This window comes from Hyla sarda, chromosome 8 (assembly GCF_029499605.1).
Source record: "Hyla sarda isolate aHylSar1 chromosome 8, aHylSar1.hap1, whole genome shotgun sequence".
NCBI lineage: Eukaryota > Metazoa > Chordata > Amphibia > Anura > Hylidae > Hyla > Hyla sarda.
This window is the reverse complement of record NC_079196.1, coordinates 217,219,232-217,236,599: the sequence shown is the minus strand read 5'-3', so window position 1 is coordinate 217,236,599 and position 17,368 is coordinate 217,219,232. Positions and strand designations below refer to the sequence as shown.

Sequence of the window (17,368 nt, the reverse complement as noted above, 5' to 3'; positions counted from 1 at the left end):
AGAGAGCTTCAAAGTTAGAAAAATGCAAATTTTTTTTTTTTTTCATAAAATTTGGGGATTTTTCACCAAGAAAGGATGCAAGTTACCATAAAATTTACCACTATGTTAAAGTAGAATATGTCACGAAAAAACAATCTCGGAATCAGAATGATAACTAAAAGCATTCCAGAGTTATTAATGTTTAAAGTGACAGTGGTCAGATGTTCAAAAAATGGCCGAGTCCTTAAGGTGAAAAAGGGCCAAGTCCTTAAGGGGTTAAATCTCAAAGCCATAAGGCCGCGCGCACCGAGGCTGAGAAGAAGAAGCAGGAGCGGAGCAAGGTAATGGACGGGCCAGGACTTGCATGCGGGCGCGTCCCGCGATGCGAATACCGGCCCCGCCGGGAGACGGGGACGCAGGGACTCTGCGCTCCCGGCTGGTGCTTGCGGCCGGAGCGCAGAGCGTAACAGATCCATCTGACCAGGCCATGTTTCTCTATAGAGATCTGTATCCATCTGACCAGGATATGTTTCTCCAGAGATCTGGATCCATCTGACCAGGCCATGTTTCTCCACAGCCTCTGGCTGTCTGGGCATGCTGGGAGTTGTAGTTTTGTTGCTGCTGGAAGCACCCTGCTTGGTAAACACAGTGGAGTTAAACAATGGCTCTGGAGGCCTAGGCCACCCTCCTCACAACTGTTTATTAACTTCCAATATAATATTACCAAAATATTATGTGGCCCTAAAAATGTGTTGTCCACAGGACTACCTCAGGGACTGATTGCTAAATCTGCACGAACTATAGCTACGACCCTGAGATGGTCAATTGGAAAGATTTAGCAAAATGACTGTGACCTTCCCTGCAAGTGAGGGCGCGATCGTCTACACACGCACTCATGTAGTCATTTCAGTAAAGGACCATTACAGGAATTAAAGAGTCACAGTCGTCTCTTCACCATTGTTGGTGTCACCTGCACCTTGATGGGAAATTCATGACTCTCCGTGTCAATAAAACCCTTTGTTTCACCAAATTAAAGGCAAATTTCAAATATTTTTTACTTGGCAGAGACGAGAAATTGTGTAATGTCACCTGTAGAGGAGGAACGTCTCGGCTTTGATGGGGCTTCCTGAAAGCGGGAGGATATTTGTTGTATTGGTGTAATTTTCGGGACGTATAGTTATGAAAAGAGGCGATTGTTACACAGATACAAGATACACGTGAGGAAAGAATGGAATTATTGTAGGACGGTTATTTATGTGGAGGCGAATTAGGCCACTGAATAAGGCTACATCTATCTATTTACTGTATCTATCTATCTATCTATCATCTATCTATCTATCTATTTATATCATATCTATCTATCTCATATCTATCCATCTATCTCATATCTATCTATCTATCTATCTATCTCGTATCTATCTATCTCATATCTATCTCATATCTATCTCATATCTATCTATCTATCTATCTATCTATCTATCTATCTCATATCTATCTATCTATCTCATATCTATCTCATATCTATCTAGCTCATATCTATCTCATCTCTAGCTATCTCATATCTATCTATCTCATATCTATCTATCTATATATCTCATATCTATCTATCTCATATCTATCTATCTCAAATATATCTATCTCATATCTATCTATCTATCTCATATCTATCTCATATCTATCTATCTCATATTTATCTATCTTTCTCATATCATATCTATCTCCTATCTATCTATCTATCTATCTATCTATCTATCTATCTATCTCATATCTACCTATCTATCTCATATCTACCTATCTATCTCATATCTATCTATCTATCTCATATCTATCTCATATCATATCTATCTCATATCTATCTATCTCATATCTATCTATCTCATATCTATCTATCTATCTTTCTATCTATCTCATATCTATCTATCTACCATAATAAGGTCACCCCATTGAGACAGACCCTACACTATGAATATGCCTCGTGCTCCCCACCCATTTTATAAGGTGCCTCAGACCTCACAAGCCTGGAAACTGAATGCTCAGATGAGGTCACCTTATCGTGGTGGGATGGTACATGCTATTTGGCCAAATGGTAAGCTAAGTACCTCTACTTTTCACTATAGCAATATAGCATATATATATAGCTAGCTTTGTGCTAACAGTGTGCTGCTGTAATTCTTTTGCTTGTATCTATCTATCTCGTGTCAAATAAAATAAAATAAATAATGATGAATAAAATAAATAACTACAATTTAGTGCCTCCTCATGTGGTGAGCCGAGTGTAAGAGATTTCCTCACCACTCGTTTCTGGTGCCAGGTTGGGCATTCGTTCTATCCGTATAATCTGTATAAATATTGTGACTCCATAGACATACTGGATTATTCCCTGTCTAGAAATAGATAAATGACAAATTAAACTTTGGTAATTTCCTGTTATGGAGGCAAATTATAATGAAATGATGATTGTCCTCATTCAATAGTTATTAATGACAATTATAATTTTAGTGGTCAATGACAATGGGATTTCAGGCTTATTTTTTTACCATAGCTTTATTGCCGGTGCCTAGTAACATGAGGCGAGATGGGTATAAATCACAGTGATCTCCGCTACGACTCCTGCGCAGGTCTCAGCCATTAATTCCCAGATGGTCGATACAGAAAGATTCACAAAGTCATTCGGGATCAATTACATAATTAATATTGTAATGGAATTAACTGTATAAGAAACCCAGATAATGGTGATGGACAGCGCAACCAATAATAATATTTTACTATTTAATATTTATAGGTCTACTTCGGAGGAAAACAAATGTTTTCAAATAAACTGATGCCAGAAAGTTACACAGATTTGTAAATTACTTCTATATAAAAAATCTTAACTCTTCCAGTACTTATCAGCTGCTGTATGCTCTACAGGAAGTTATGTAGTTCTTTCCAGTCTGACCAGAGTGCTCTCTGCAAATCCCCATATCAAACCTCTCCTGCTTTGGACAGTTCCTGATACGGACAGAGGTGTCAGCAGAGAGCACTGTGGTCAGACTGAAAAGAACTACACAACTTCCTCTGGAGCATACAGCAACTGATAAGTACTGGAAGGGTTGAAGGAGTACTCTGGATAGGGGCTAAGTTTCAGATCCGGTGGGGGGTCCGATCGCTGGGACACCCGAGATCTCCTGTAGATTGCTGAACGCAGCAATCTGGCTCTACCATACAGTTGCATTAAGGGGGCGTGTCGGCTGCCGCTTCGTGCTGTGGTCGAACATGGCCATGGCCTGCCGGGGCCCCGTACAGGAGATCACAGGGGGGTCCCAGCGGTCAGACCCTCCATGAACTGAAACTTATCTCCTATCCTTAGGATAGGGGATAAGTTTTCATATCCCATAGTATTCCTTTAAGATTTTGTGGTGTCCCGGTACCGGACTCGGTCCCGTACCTTTTGTTGTAAGTCCCCATAGTCAGAGTTCCTCATGCTGATAGGGCTCTCCTGGTGGGATTGCCCCTAGTCGCCTCCTAATATTCCTGAAAATGTATATATTTAATATGTTATAGTATAATGTAAGTAATGTACCGGACCTTAGGTCATGTGATCTCTAATAATTGTATTATGCTAGGGTTCAAGGACCTGCGGGTCATGTGACTAGGTTATGTGTTAGTACCATAATCCTTTGTAATAGGACTGACAGGTTGGGGAAACCAATAAGCTTTGAGCCTGCCCCTTGACATATAAGGGCGCTGTATCCCATTATCTCTCTTTTGGGTTCCGGACTAACAGAGAGAACACGGCTCCGTGCAAACCTACAAGACAATTTAGGCCTGAAGCCTTTCTCTTCAGCATCTTGCTAACCGTGAGTTAATCCAACTCTATCCTAAAATCCTACGTGACTACTGAACCTAAAACATACCCCTAAATTCAGTGGAACAGCGTAAAGCAAGGATTCAAAGCTTATTCCCTACAAGGTCCCCGCCAACCTGTGAGGAGCCTAAATTCCGTTCCTCTTGTACGGACATCTGTTAATTGCATCCTGCATAAAATCTGCAGTAAAGTTGTTTCAAGTTCAATACAATTCCGGCTGTGGACAATCCTTTATTCCTCCCTATCATTCCTGGGACGGGTGGCAGTAGGATATACATATACGTTGAGGAAAACCTGCACCCTGGCGTCACGACAATCAAGGGTTAATCCTATACCCAGCAACACTACACTACCCTGTTACACCCCTCATTCCAAGTCACCACAAGTTTTATATAGAAGTAATTCACAAGTCTGTATAAATTGTTCGTTGTGTCCCTAGTGGGGTCATAGATTGCTTTGTGACTTGCTGTTCCTGTTGATCTGTGTAGGTTTTTTAAATAGGGTGGTCTGCACACGATAGAAAGCCCTTGACCCGTGGGTACACTTGGGTGAGGTGTCTGGGGGGGTGTACCCGTGATAGATATGGATTTTACTGGAAATCCACAGTGCCCAGTCAGACAACAAATTCCCCTCACAGCACAGGGTAGCAGAGTAGTATTTTAGATGACTGCTTGGAATTTGGTCACAGTAGAATATTCTCTATGAGGACGACCTACACAGCTTGGCTGACTGAGGTCAATACACTTTACAGTAGTCATGGTTACTGGTATTACAATTCCCTCTCACAGGGTGTAAGATAATGTGGTAGAGGGGGTGATGCAGAGGGCAGATGGAATTACCCTAGGGGCAGATGGCATTAACCCCTTGTAATAGTGACGCCAGGGCATAGTTTATCCTCAATACCACCCGAAGGTATACCGCTGGATCCTGGGCTAGGCACGGGGGCGGGGCGGGGGCAATAGTGACTCCGAGGCCAAGTTACAGATAACGGTAGCTTTACTGAGGGTAGACAGGTGGAAAAGTCTATACAGTTCAGCCAGGGCCCACAGAGGTGACCAGTGACTTCAGAGACCTTAAGGGCTTGCTGGGACTTGTAGTAGAGGTGGACAATTTAGTGCAGGTCACGATGACTAGACAGATGTCTTTGACTTGACTGACTTGTGACTGACAAGACTGTGACTGTGGTTACTTGCAGGTTTGTAGCTTGTGGCTGCAGACTGGCCTTGAGGCTCCTATGACTCTGTACACACTTAGGCTCGAACTGATTGGACCTCAGCAAAGACTAAAAGAGCAGAGGCTCCACCCAGGCTTATATGGGGGAGGCTCTGGTGGGGTCCCATTGGTCACCCCTAGGTCACCTGGTCACTGATACCTCACTGGGAAACAATCACATGACAAATCACTTGGTAAATAGTCTTAAAGGTATAAGACTCTTACATATATATAACATGGGGATTATATACAATTACATTAAACAGATGCAGGGGGGGGGGGGGCAGGGGACACTCCAGGTGGCTGCCTGACAGGGCAGCAAGGGTACGGGGTAACACCTCCCACACTGGGCCACCACAATAAAGACAGGCATGACATGTTAGCCACACAGCAAAGGGACGAACATGGTCAGTAACAATACACAGGTAGACTGTGGTGTTTATACCAGGATCAATTGGTACTAAGGGGCCCAAAGTGCCCAGAAAATGTCAGAAAAAGGCAGGAGGGATCCATGATTTATGTTGTTTACACCAAATTCTGACCCTGTCATCAAATGTCACAACGTTCTTCCATCTTCCATTGTCCAGTTTTGGTTCCTGTGTGAATTGTGGCCTCAGTTTCCTGTTCTTAGCTGACAGTAGTGGCCCCCGGTGTGGTCTTCTGCTGCTGTAGCCCATCTGCTCCAAGGTTGGACATGCTGTGCATTAAGAAATGGTATTCTGCAGTTACTGTTTCCCTTCTGTCATCTCGAACCAGTCTGCCCATTCTCCTTTGAGATCAACAACCATTTTCATCCACACAACTGCCGCTCACTGGATATTTTCTCTTTTTCGGACCATTGTCTGTAAACCCTAGAGATGGTTTGCGTGAAAATCCCAGTAGAAATACTCTACTGAAATACTCAGACCGGCCCGTCTGGCCCCAACAACCATGCCACATTTAGAGCCACATACCTTCCATTGTTGGTGGAAAGTATCAGCACATATTTCCTTCTAATTCCAGAGTTCTCCTTTAAGCACAGTAAGACCAGTTTGAGAAGACCATCACAGAGCCGGACTTTATACAGTAAAACCATGAGCAGAGGTATCCGGATTGTGTGACTGTAATACAACATTAATAAGTAGATATATCACGACTGCCTCAAACCGGTATTAGTGTATTACGGCTTCTGTTTTAGACTAGTTCTTGTTTTTCTTTCTTTTTCTACAGTAATTTATTGAAGAGAACTGAGAATTTAGCAGGACTTCTCCTGGATCACTAGCTCCCCCTATCTATCACTTGGTGCATTACATGCATATCAATAGATAAACATGATAGTAAAGGTACATAAAAAAAATCTAAAACCTTTAAGTCAGTGCTTTCCAAGCAGTGTGCCTCCAGCTTTTGCAAAACTACAACTCCCAGCATGCCAGCATGCTGGGCTTTGTAGTTTTGCAACAGCAAACACTGCATAGGCTGTAAAGGCACAATAAGTAAGGGGAGTTGTAGTTTGCAGCAGCTGGAGACACACTGTTTAGGAAGCACTGCTATAGAGGGTGACACTGTAGCAAACTCTCGGCTGTGAGAAGTAATGTATTGGGTTCGTATCACGTCTTCAGGTTTAAGGGGTGTAAAGTTAAATGTTGCACTCGGGCACCTGCTACAAAAAAAAGACACCAATAACACAAAAGGTACAACTAGGCGTGGGGCCCTGCATTTTGCAAGCAGCTTATATCTGTCTGTTTAGGGTCCTTGGTTAAAGCAAAGAGCGATTATCAAGAGCATCTCTCATTCTGGAGGACTCCTGTCTATTGGTTCGATTGGGTGTGGCCTATTGATTTGATTGGGTGTAGTCTCTTGATTTGATTGGGTGTGGCCTACTGATTGGATTGGGTGTGGCCTATTGATTTGATTGGGTGTGGTCTATTGATTTGATTGGGTGTGGCCTACTGATTGGATTGGGTGTGGTCTATTGATTTGACTGGGTGTGGTCTATTGATTTGACTGGGTGTTGTCTATTGATTTGGGTGTGGTCTATTGATTTGATTGGGTGTGGTCTGTTGATTTGATTGGGTGTAGTCTATTGATTTGATTGGGTGTGGCCTATTGATTTGATTGAGTGTGGCCTAATGATTTGATTGGGCATGGTCTCTTGATTGGATTGGGTGTGGTCTATTGATTGGATTTGGTGTGATCTATTGATTGGATTGGGTGTTGTCTATTGATTTATTGTGTGTGGTCTACTGATTTGATTGGGTGGGGTGTATTGATTTGACTGGGTGTGGTCTATTGATTTGCGTGTGGTCTATTGATTTAATTGGATGTAGTCTATTAATTTATTGGGTGTGGTCTATTGATTTAATTGGGGGTGGTCTATTGATTAAATTTGGTGTGGTCTACTGATTTGATTGGGTATGGTCTATTGATTGGATTGGGTGTGGGCTACTGATTTGATTGGGGGTGGTCTATTTATTTTATTGGGTGTAGTCTATTGATTTAATTGGGTGTGGTCTATTGATTTAATTGGGTGTGGTCTATTGATTTAATTGGGTGTGGTCTATTGATTTGATTGGGTGTAGCCTCTTGATTTGATTGGGTGTGGTATATTGATTTGATTGGGTGTGGTATTGATTTGATTGGCTGTAGTCTCTTGATTTGATTGGGTGTGGCCTATTGATTTGATTGAGTGTGGCCTAATGATTTGATTGGGCGTGGTCTCTTGATTGGATTGGATGTGATCTATTGATTGGATTGGGTGTTGTCTATTGATTTATTGTGTGTGGTCTATTGATTTGATTGGGGGTGGTCTATTGATAAGATTGGGTGTGGTCTACTGATTTGTTTGGGTGGGGTGTATTGATTTGACTGGGTGTGGTCTATTGATTTTAGTGTGGTCTATTGATTTAATTGGATGTAGTCTATTAATTTATTGGGTGTAGTCTATTGATTTAATTGGGGGTGGTCTATTGATTACATTTGGTGTGGTCTACTGATTTGATTGGGGGTGGTCTATTTATTTGATTGGGTGTTGTCTATTGATTTAATTGGGTGTGGTCTATTGATTTGATTGGGTGTAGTCTCTTGATTTGATTGGGTGTGGTGTATTGATTTGATTGGGTGTAGTCTCTTGATTTGATTGGGTGTGGTGTATTGATTTGATTGGGTGTGGTCTATTGATTTGATTGGGTGTGGTGTATTGATTTGATTGGGTGTGGTCTCTCGATTTGATTAGAAATTGTGTAATACTTAGTTTCCCCTGCGGGGGTGCTGTAGGGACAGCACACACTTATTTGTAGGTTTCCCCACATATTGCAGCTGATTCCTGGGAGTCCCTTTGGGATCAGCTCGTTGTCAAGGTTAGGCTTTAAACATGTAGGCATGATATAGAGTGGAGACCCCCTTTAACTACCCTATAGAAAGCTGAAACTTGATGGCACAATAAGGGCCCTTTCACACTACGCATTTTCCAAGTGAAATTCTGCTGTCCTCAGGTTGCGTGCAGTATTGCAGTTCAGTTCCACTGAAGTGAATGGAGTCAAGTTGCAATACCACGCACAACCTGAATACAGGAGTGGCACTGTTTTAGAAAAAAAAAAAATGATAAGTGTTTTTAAATTTCTGGATAACTCCTTTAATTCTTAGCTATGGAGAGGCCACCTTACGTCCTTCCGCATTAGGAAACTCTATAACTTTACAATTTCACCTGACGTGACTGTTTCAAAAGCGATATTAAATATAGCCTCACTAATGAGAAAACGCATAAACAACGCTTTATTTCCGCACTTTAATTTTTTTCCCCCATCACTGCCGGTGATTCCAAAGTTCGTGTCCTAAGAAAAAAAAAATTATAATCCGCTCCGATGTTTTCCCAACAAGCAAACATTGCCACCTACAGGCGGCTTGCAGTACTGCACTCTCTTTTTTCCAAGGTTGTTGAGGCACCTGTCCACACTCAGACAGGTGGCAGCAGGTCACCTCTCGCCGTGTTTATCTTTCTTAGAAATCTCAGGGACGGGTGATCCGTACAGAAACAATACTCAGAGCACTTTTATATGTTACTGTGGATATTACCGCAATGCCAGGCAGGTTGGACGGTGGGAGGAGATGTTTGGATATTATTCTAATGCAGGGTTTCTCAACCAGGGTGCCTCCAGCTGTTGCAAAAGTCCAACTCCCAGCATGCCCGGACAGCCTTCGGCTGTCCGGGCATGCTGGGAGTTGTAGTTTTGCAATAGCTGGAGAGTCAAAGGTTGGTGAACATTGTTGTAATGGGAGGGTCTAATCTCTGGGACCCAATGCGATCTCCAGAACGGGCTCCGAATCGTGGGGTCAGGACACTATGGGAATGCTGGAGATACACAAATGCTGTATACTGCACACTCCATGCCGCAGGGCCTGTTCTGAAGATGGCTGGGGGTCCCATAGGTCAGACCCCCTGTGATCAGAAATGTATCCCCTATCTGATCACAGGTGGGCCGACCTCAGGGACTTCCCCCCCCCCCCCCGCGATCTCCAGAACTGACCCTGAATCTCCCTGCTGCATGGAGTGAGTGGTTGGTACACGCTCTATGCATTCTCTATGGGAGTGCCAGAGATACATGAGTGCTGCATGGAGTGTGCGATTGGTACATGCTCTATGCATTCTCTATGGGAGCACCGGAGATACATGAGTGCTGCATGGAGTGTGCGGTTGGCGCGCGCTCTATGCATTCTCTATGGGAATGCTGGAGATACACAAATGCTGTATACTGCACACTCCATGCCGCAGGGCCTGTTCTGAAGATGGCTGGGGGTCCCATAGGTCAGACCCCCTGTGATCAGAAATGTATCCCCTATCTGATCACAGGTGGGCCGACCTCAGGGACTTCCCCCCACGATCTCCAGAACTGACCCTGAATCTCCCTGCTGCATGGAGTGAGTGGTTGGTACACGCTCTATGCATTCTTTATGGGAGTGCCAGAGATACCTGAGTGCTGCATGGAGTGAGTGGTTGGCACGCGCCCTATGCATTCTCTATGGGAGTGCTGGAGATACACAAATGCTGATCACAGGTGGGCCGACCTCAGGGACTTAAATCCCCCCCCCCACCCCCGCGATCTCCAGAACTGACCCCGAATCTCCCTGCTGCATGGAGTGCGAGGTTGGCACACGCTCTATGCAAGTGTCGGAGATACATGAGTGCCACATGGAGTGTGCGGTTGGCACACACTTCATGCATTCTCTATGGGAGTGCTGGAGATACATGAGTGCTGCATGGAGTGAGTGGTTGGTACACGCTCTATGCATTCTCTATGGGAGCACCGGTGATACATGAGTGCTGCATGGAGTGCGCGGTTGGTACACGCTCTATGCATTCTCTATGGGAGCACCGGAGATACATGAGTGCTGCATGGAGAGCGCGGTTGGTACACGCTCTATGCATTCTCTATGGGAGCGTGTGAGATACATGAGTGCTGGATGGAGTGTTCTGTTTGCACGCGCTCCATGCATTCTCAATGAGAGTGCTGAAGATACGGGTGCCGCATGGAGTGTGCGGTTGGTACATGTTCTATGTATTCTCTATGGGAGTGCTGGAGATACATGAGTGCTGCATGGAGTGCGCAGTTGGCATACGCTCTACGTATTCTCTATGGGAGTGCTGGAGATACATGAGTGCTGCATGGAGTGCGCAGTTGGTACACGTTCTATGTATTCTCTATGGGAGTGCTGGAGATACATGAGTGCTGCATGGAGTGCGCAGTTGGCATACGCTCTACGTATTCTCTATGGGAGTGCTGGAGATACATGAGTGCTGCATGGAGTGTGCAGTTGGCATACGCTCTATGTATTCTCTATGGGAGTGCTGGAGATACATGAGTGCTGCATGGAGTGCGCGGTTGGAATACGCTCTACGTATTCTCTATAGGAGCACCGGTGATACATGAGTGCTGTATGGAGTGCGCGGTTGGAATACGCTCTACGTATTCTCTATGGGAGCACCGGTGATACATGAGTGCTGCATGGAGTGCGCAGTAAGCATGCGCTCTATGTATTCTCTATGGGAGTGCTGGAGATACATGAGTGCTGCATGGAGTGTACGGTTGGAATACGCTCTACGTATTCTCTATGGGAGCACCGGTGATACATGAGTGCTGCATGGAGTGCGCAGTAAGCATGCACTCTATGTATTCTCTATGGGAGTGCTGGAGATACATGAGTGCTGCATGGAGTGCGCAGTTGGCATGCGCTCTACGTATTCTCTATGGGAGTGCTGGAGATACATGAGTGCTGTTTATTGCACACTCCATGCAGCAGGGAGATTTGGGCCTGTTCTGGATTTTGCTGGGGATCCCAGAAGTTTGATCACTGGAGGGTCCCAGAGGTTAGACCCCTTGGAATCAGGCCTTTATCTCCTATCCTGTGCCAAGATGATACGTTTTTTAAGGCTGGAGTACTCCTTTAAGGTTGTACTCTCATGGCTAGTAAGTGTTCTTATGGTACTGATATGGAATTACTCCGCTGACACTATCAAAGAATAAAAAGGTCAAAAGAAATTATAAGGGTGGTTGTTTTCAGGGGTCTTCTGAGGCCTTGACACCTGCAGGGTCATTTATATGGACATTCGGTACACACAATGGAGACAATCCAGGGAATAATTCCCCAGTCGCTGTCCAAGGCATTACGTCACCTTTCTTACATGAAATATCTTACAGGTTCATCTTAAATTCCCCACAACGCAGTGCCAGGAGTAATAATGGAGCGGTTGTCCTGGGGCCAATAACTGGGAGATGGCGGTAGAAAGTTGTGTAGAACACTGCGCTCTGTGGAGCTCCGCACACTCCCTATATTGTCCTTCTATCCAGACAGAACAGGTATACGGAGCTTCCCTGTAACACTTGAAGTCTGGCGGAGGCAAGAATGTGCCTGGGGCATGGGATAAACATAGACGGGTTTACTAGGAAAAGTCATTTCAAGAATAGCGAGCTGAACCGAAAAATTCACAGAATATTGTATTATATGTGCCGGACACATGGGGGAGGGGGTATGGGGGTGGGATTGGGGTTGTTTATGCCACTAAAACAAGGGCAGTCTGGCATAACATTAAAGGGCAGGAATGCTTAAGCAATGAAAGTTTTTGCTAAAAGTATTGATAAGTGATTAAAGGGGTTATCCAGGAAAAAACTTTTTTATATATATCAACTGGTTCCAGAAAGTTAAACAGATTTGTAAATTACTTCTATTAAAAAATCTTAATCCTTTCAGTACTTATGAGCTTCTGAAGTTAAGGTTGTTCTTTTCTGTCTAAGTGCTCTCTGATGACACGTGTCTCGGGAAACGCCCAGTTTAGAAGCAAATTCCCATAGCAAACCTCATCTAAACTGGGCGTTTCCCGAGACACGTGTCATCAGAGAGCACTTAGACAGAAAAGAACAACCTTAACTTCAGAAGCTCATAAGTACTGAAAGGATTAAGATTTTTTAATAGAAGTAATTTACAAATCTGTTTAACTTTCTGGAACCAGTTGATATATATAAAAAAGTTTTTTCCTGGAATACCCCTTTAAGCCCCTAGGGCTGTGTTTGTGGGAGGGGCGTGGGCTATATAATGCCCATAATCCCCTTCCTTGGGGAGGGGGGCGTCACACCCCCTCTCTCTCTTTGCCGCTCCTAATTGGAGGGAGGGGGGATGAATATTCATAAGCGGGCGGCGCTGCGGACGGGCGGCGCAGACGTCAGTGCCAGTTAAGCTACAGAAGCCCCGCCCGTGCCAGTTACAGCCACATTTCCAGATATAATAAAACTAAGATTACGGGCGAACGGTTGGGCGGATCCGGCCAAGGTAGGGATCGTAGGAATCAGCGTCTCCCGCACTATCCATCAGTACCTGTGGTTAGTGCGGGAGAAGTTTTCCTTTAAAGGGGAACTCCACCCCTAGACATCTTATCTCCTATCCAAAGGATAGGGAATAAGATGTCTGATCACGGGGGTCCCGCCGCTGGGGACCCCCGCAATATAGCATGCGCCACCCACCTGTTTCTTGTCTGGAAGCGCTGGAGGGTCTGGGTCCCGTCCTCGTCACGAACTTCCGTTCTCGTGGACGGGACCCAGACCCTCCAGCGCTTCCGGACAAGAAACAGGTGGGTGGCGCATGCTATATGTCTAGGGGTGGAATACCCCTTTAAGGAAGGATATCATAGAAGGAAAGGATGTCAATTTTGCCGCTCTGTTGATTGCATATCTCGGATACGATATCTCGGATATAAAAACGGTGACCTGGTGGGGGGGGGGGGGGGGGTTTGCAGTGATGTTTAAAAGCAAAGATGCCAGACTAAATAGGGAGCTGAGCGTCTCTGAATTTGTGGCAGCTTTTAGCACGTTCCGTGACGCGGCGCGTTCTGTGAAACAAGAGAGACGGCAAGAGTTGGATACTTACCTGTTGAACATAGCGCATCCAAGCATGAAGTATGGCGGAGATATACGTTTTTGCCACTACCACAAGTCGTTCCCCTCCAAAGCAGCGGCAGCTCTGGTTCAGCATCACAAAGAGCTAAACTGGGCGAATATTGATACCGGTCTGTACTGCGGGCATTTTACTGGGTTAAAAGCGCCAGCGTGTGGGTATTGCCAATCTATTTCTCGACATCATGGTGTCAGTTGACAATGGAGGAAGCAGCTCGCTCCAGAGGTCCAGCTGTTGCGGGGTCATCAGGCCAAAGAGCACAGTAGATAGCTGGGTAGGGCGCTTAGATTCCTAGGTCGCAACCAGATATGTTATAACTTTACCCTATACAGTGGTCCCTCAACATACGATGGTAATCCGTTCCAAATGGACCATCGTTTGTTGAAACCATCGTATGTTGAGGGATCCGTGCAATGCAAAGTATAGGACAGTGGTCTACAACCTGCGGACCTCCAGATGTTGCAAAACTACAACACCCAGCATGCCCGGACAGCCAACGGCTGTCCGGGCATGCTGGGTGTTGTAGTTTTGCAACATCTGGAGGTCCGCAGGTTGAAGACCACTGGTATTGGAGGTTATACTCACGTGTCCCCGCCGCTCCGGACCGTCACCGCTCGTCACCGCTTCCCTGGATGTCACCGTCCATCGCTGTCGCCTCGTCCCCGGGGTGTCCCCGATGCTCCGGCAAGGCCTCTGCTTCCCCGGCATCCTCGCTCTCCGTCCCCGCCATCACGTCGCTACGCACGCCGCTCCTATTGGATGACGGGACGGCGTGCGCAGCGACGTGATGACAACGATGGAGAGCGCCGACAATGCAGGGGATCCCGAAGAGGACGCGCCGGAGCCCCGAGGACAGGTAAGTGATCGTCAGCGGACCACACGGGGCACCGTAAACGGCTATCCGGGGGCAGCTGAAGCAGTCTGCGCTGCTGGATAGCCGTTTATGCGATGGCCCCGACATACAAAAGCATCGTATGTTGATGCTGCCTTCACCATGCGATGGCCTCTGAGAGTGATCGTATGTTGAAATGATCGTATGTCGGGGCCATCGTAGGTCGGGGGGGGGGGGGTCACGGTACAACTGCAGTTACAGTCAGTTCAGGCGGCTGCACATCTATTTTAACTGCTTCAGAGCCTGTACGCAAAGAAATACACAGTCCTGACAAGCGGGGTGGAGGTTAATGTTCTGGGGTGATTATTGAGCTCCCATCCCGAGCCTGAGTGGTTTCCATGGTTACGGGATGGCTTCACCAGTGGTTAGTAACTCTACCACAAAACACTTACGAGTGCAAGAACCTCCTATCTGCAGTCAATGATCCGGTCACCGCAGCAATGTTACTGAACAATAAAGTTGAGATGGGGTTCATGACTGGTCCATTTATTACATCATCGTTCTCCTCCTGGAAGGTCAGTCCAATTGGAATAGTCTCTGGAAAATGTAATATAAAGAAGAGATTAAAGGGGTACTCCAGTGAAAAAACTTTATTTTATTAATCAACTGGTGCCAGATAGTCAAACAGATTTGTAAATTACTTCTATTAAAAAATCTTAATCCTTCCTGTACTTATTCGCTGCTGAATACTACAGCGGAAATTCTTTTCTTTTTGAAACACAGATCTCTCTGCTGACATCACGACCACAGTGCTCTCTGCTGACATCTCTGTCCATTTTTTAGGAACTGTCCAGAGTAAACGGAAATCCCCGTAGCAAACGTATGTTGTTCTGGACAGTTCCTAAAATGGACAGAGGTGTCAGCAGAGAGCACTGTGGTCATGATGTCAGCAGAGAGCTCTGTGTTTCAAAAAGAAAAGAATTTCCGCTGTAGTATCCAGCAGCTAATAAGTACAGGAAGGATTAAGATTTTTTCATAGAAGTAATTTACAAATCTGTTTAACGTTCTGGCACCGGTTGATTTAAAAAAAAAAAAAAAAAAAGAAGTTTTTCACCAGAGTACCCCTTTAATCTACGATTGGTCAGAGCCTCAGTCCTCTAGCATTCCCAGTTGTCACGCCCCCTCTCATAGAATTGCATAGAGGGGGCAGGGTGTGACATCATGAGGGGGTGGGGATATGATGTCACGAGGCGCCGGCTCCAGCGTTCGGAACAGTTTGTTCGGAACAGCGGAGTTCCCCTTTAAGCTTTTGGCGATGAAATCATGTGAAATATACTAAATAAATACTATTAATACTTGTCTTGCTTTTGCCCTCCATAGACGTGCCCTCGATCACGGTTATGACACAGCCGTTTATTATGTATAAGGTATTTATGTATTATTGGAAGATGCTTCAGGTAAGTACTCGCGGTTTAAGCCCTGAGTTTTTCCCAACCAGTGTGCCTCCAGCTGTACAAAAAGTACAACACACTGAGGCCTACAGAGTGAATAGGGTTTATGTCTTTACATGTATGGCATCATCTTGTACAGCTGAATCAGCTGAATGATGGATTTAGTCACAAGTAGGACTCCTAGCCAATAAATGCAGGAGCTGCTCCCAAGTCCGCTCTCCTCTTCTGGGGAAACAGGGGTGAACCTATCCTTTTTCTAAGTCAGTGTTTACAAACTTGTGTGCCTCCAGATGTTGCAAAATGAAAGAAGGAATCTGATTGGTTGCCATGGGCAACTGCACCACTCTTCAGGTGCATTCACACCACGTTTTTGCAGTACAGTTCCCGTATACGTTTTCTATGTGAAAACCGTACGGAACCGTATTGAAAACCGTATGTATTGACTCTCCATTGAAAACCGTATGCCAAATGATGCATCCGGTTGTGTCCGTTTTGCATCCTGTACGGTTTTGTCAATTTTTTTCCCCGTACCCAAAACCGCAGCCTACCACGGTTTTTGGTCCGGGTGAAAAACTGTATTAAACCGTATACTTTTTTTTTAACATGGGAGTCAATGGGAACCGTACAGAACTGTGTGTGCGTACGGTTACATCAGGTTTTCACCATACGTTTTTTGACTTTGCAGTTTTTTTTTTGTTGGAATTTCAATTTAAAGTGAAACTTTAATCATAATGGAGTGAAAAGTTTAAAACGTATACGTTTTTTTCTTAAAAAACGGATGCAACCGGACATCATTTTTTAAACCGTATACAGGTTGAAATTTGTACACACGTTTTGATACAGTTTAGTCCGGTTTTGAGGAATCAGTTTTCCATCAAAAACCTGATACAGGAACTGTATTGCAAAAACGTGGTGTGAATGCCCCCTTCCTCTGCACAGTTTTTGATAAATCTCCCCCTATCTGTATACTGCTACTGCTATCTCTATGGGGTCAGGATATATAGTAGTTATACACCTCCCTTCCAGCTCTATCTGTATACTGCTGCTAATATCTATATGGGATCAGCATATACAGTAGTTATACCTCTCTCTTCCAGCTCTATCTGTATACTGCTGCTGATATCTCTATGAGATCAGGATATATAGTAGTTATACACCTCGCCTCCAGCTCTATCTATATACTGCTGCTGCTATGTCTATGGGATCAGGATATATAGTAATTATACCCCTCCCCTCAAGCTCTATCTGTATACTGCTGCTTCTGCTATCTCTATGAGATCAGGATATATATATATATATATATATATATATATATATATATATATATAGTAGTTATAACTTCCCTGAGGCTATGTTCACACATTGCATTTTGTGCTGTGCATGTGACATACATGGTAATATTTTACTGCAGTTCTGCAAATTATGGTAAAAAGGAGTAATTTTTACAACGATTCTGGAAAATCCCAGCAGAATGCCAAAATGCAGTAAAAACACAACCGAAAGACTTCAGATCCTCATAAATCACCTCTATTGTGATAACAAGTCAATTCAGTTTCACCTCATGCTAATATTTCTCTATAAATGTATTCTGAATAACAAAACACATCAAAACTGCACATATTGTGAACT

The 17,368-nt window shown here is 44.7% G+C and overlaps 1 long non-coding RNA gene across 2 annotated transcripts in view; it reads right to left on the bottom strand.

The window, feature by feature from the left end:
- Positions 1 to 2,232: 2,232 nt before the first annotated feature.
- LOC130284103 (uncharacterized) overlaps positions 2,233 to 17,368 on the bottom strand; it is a 55,623-nt gene continuing 40,487 nt past the window's right edge. For both annotated transcript variants that reach the window (XR_008846925.1, XR_008846924.1), the window contains exons 2-3: positions 14,741 to 14,885; positions 2,233 to 2,363 (exon numbers count right to left, since the gene is read on the bottom strand). This is a non-coding gene — a long non-coding RNA (uncharacterized LOC130284103). The remainder of the gene's footprint in view (positions 2,364 to 14,740; positions 14,886 to 17,368) is intronic.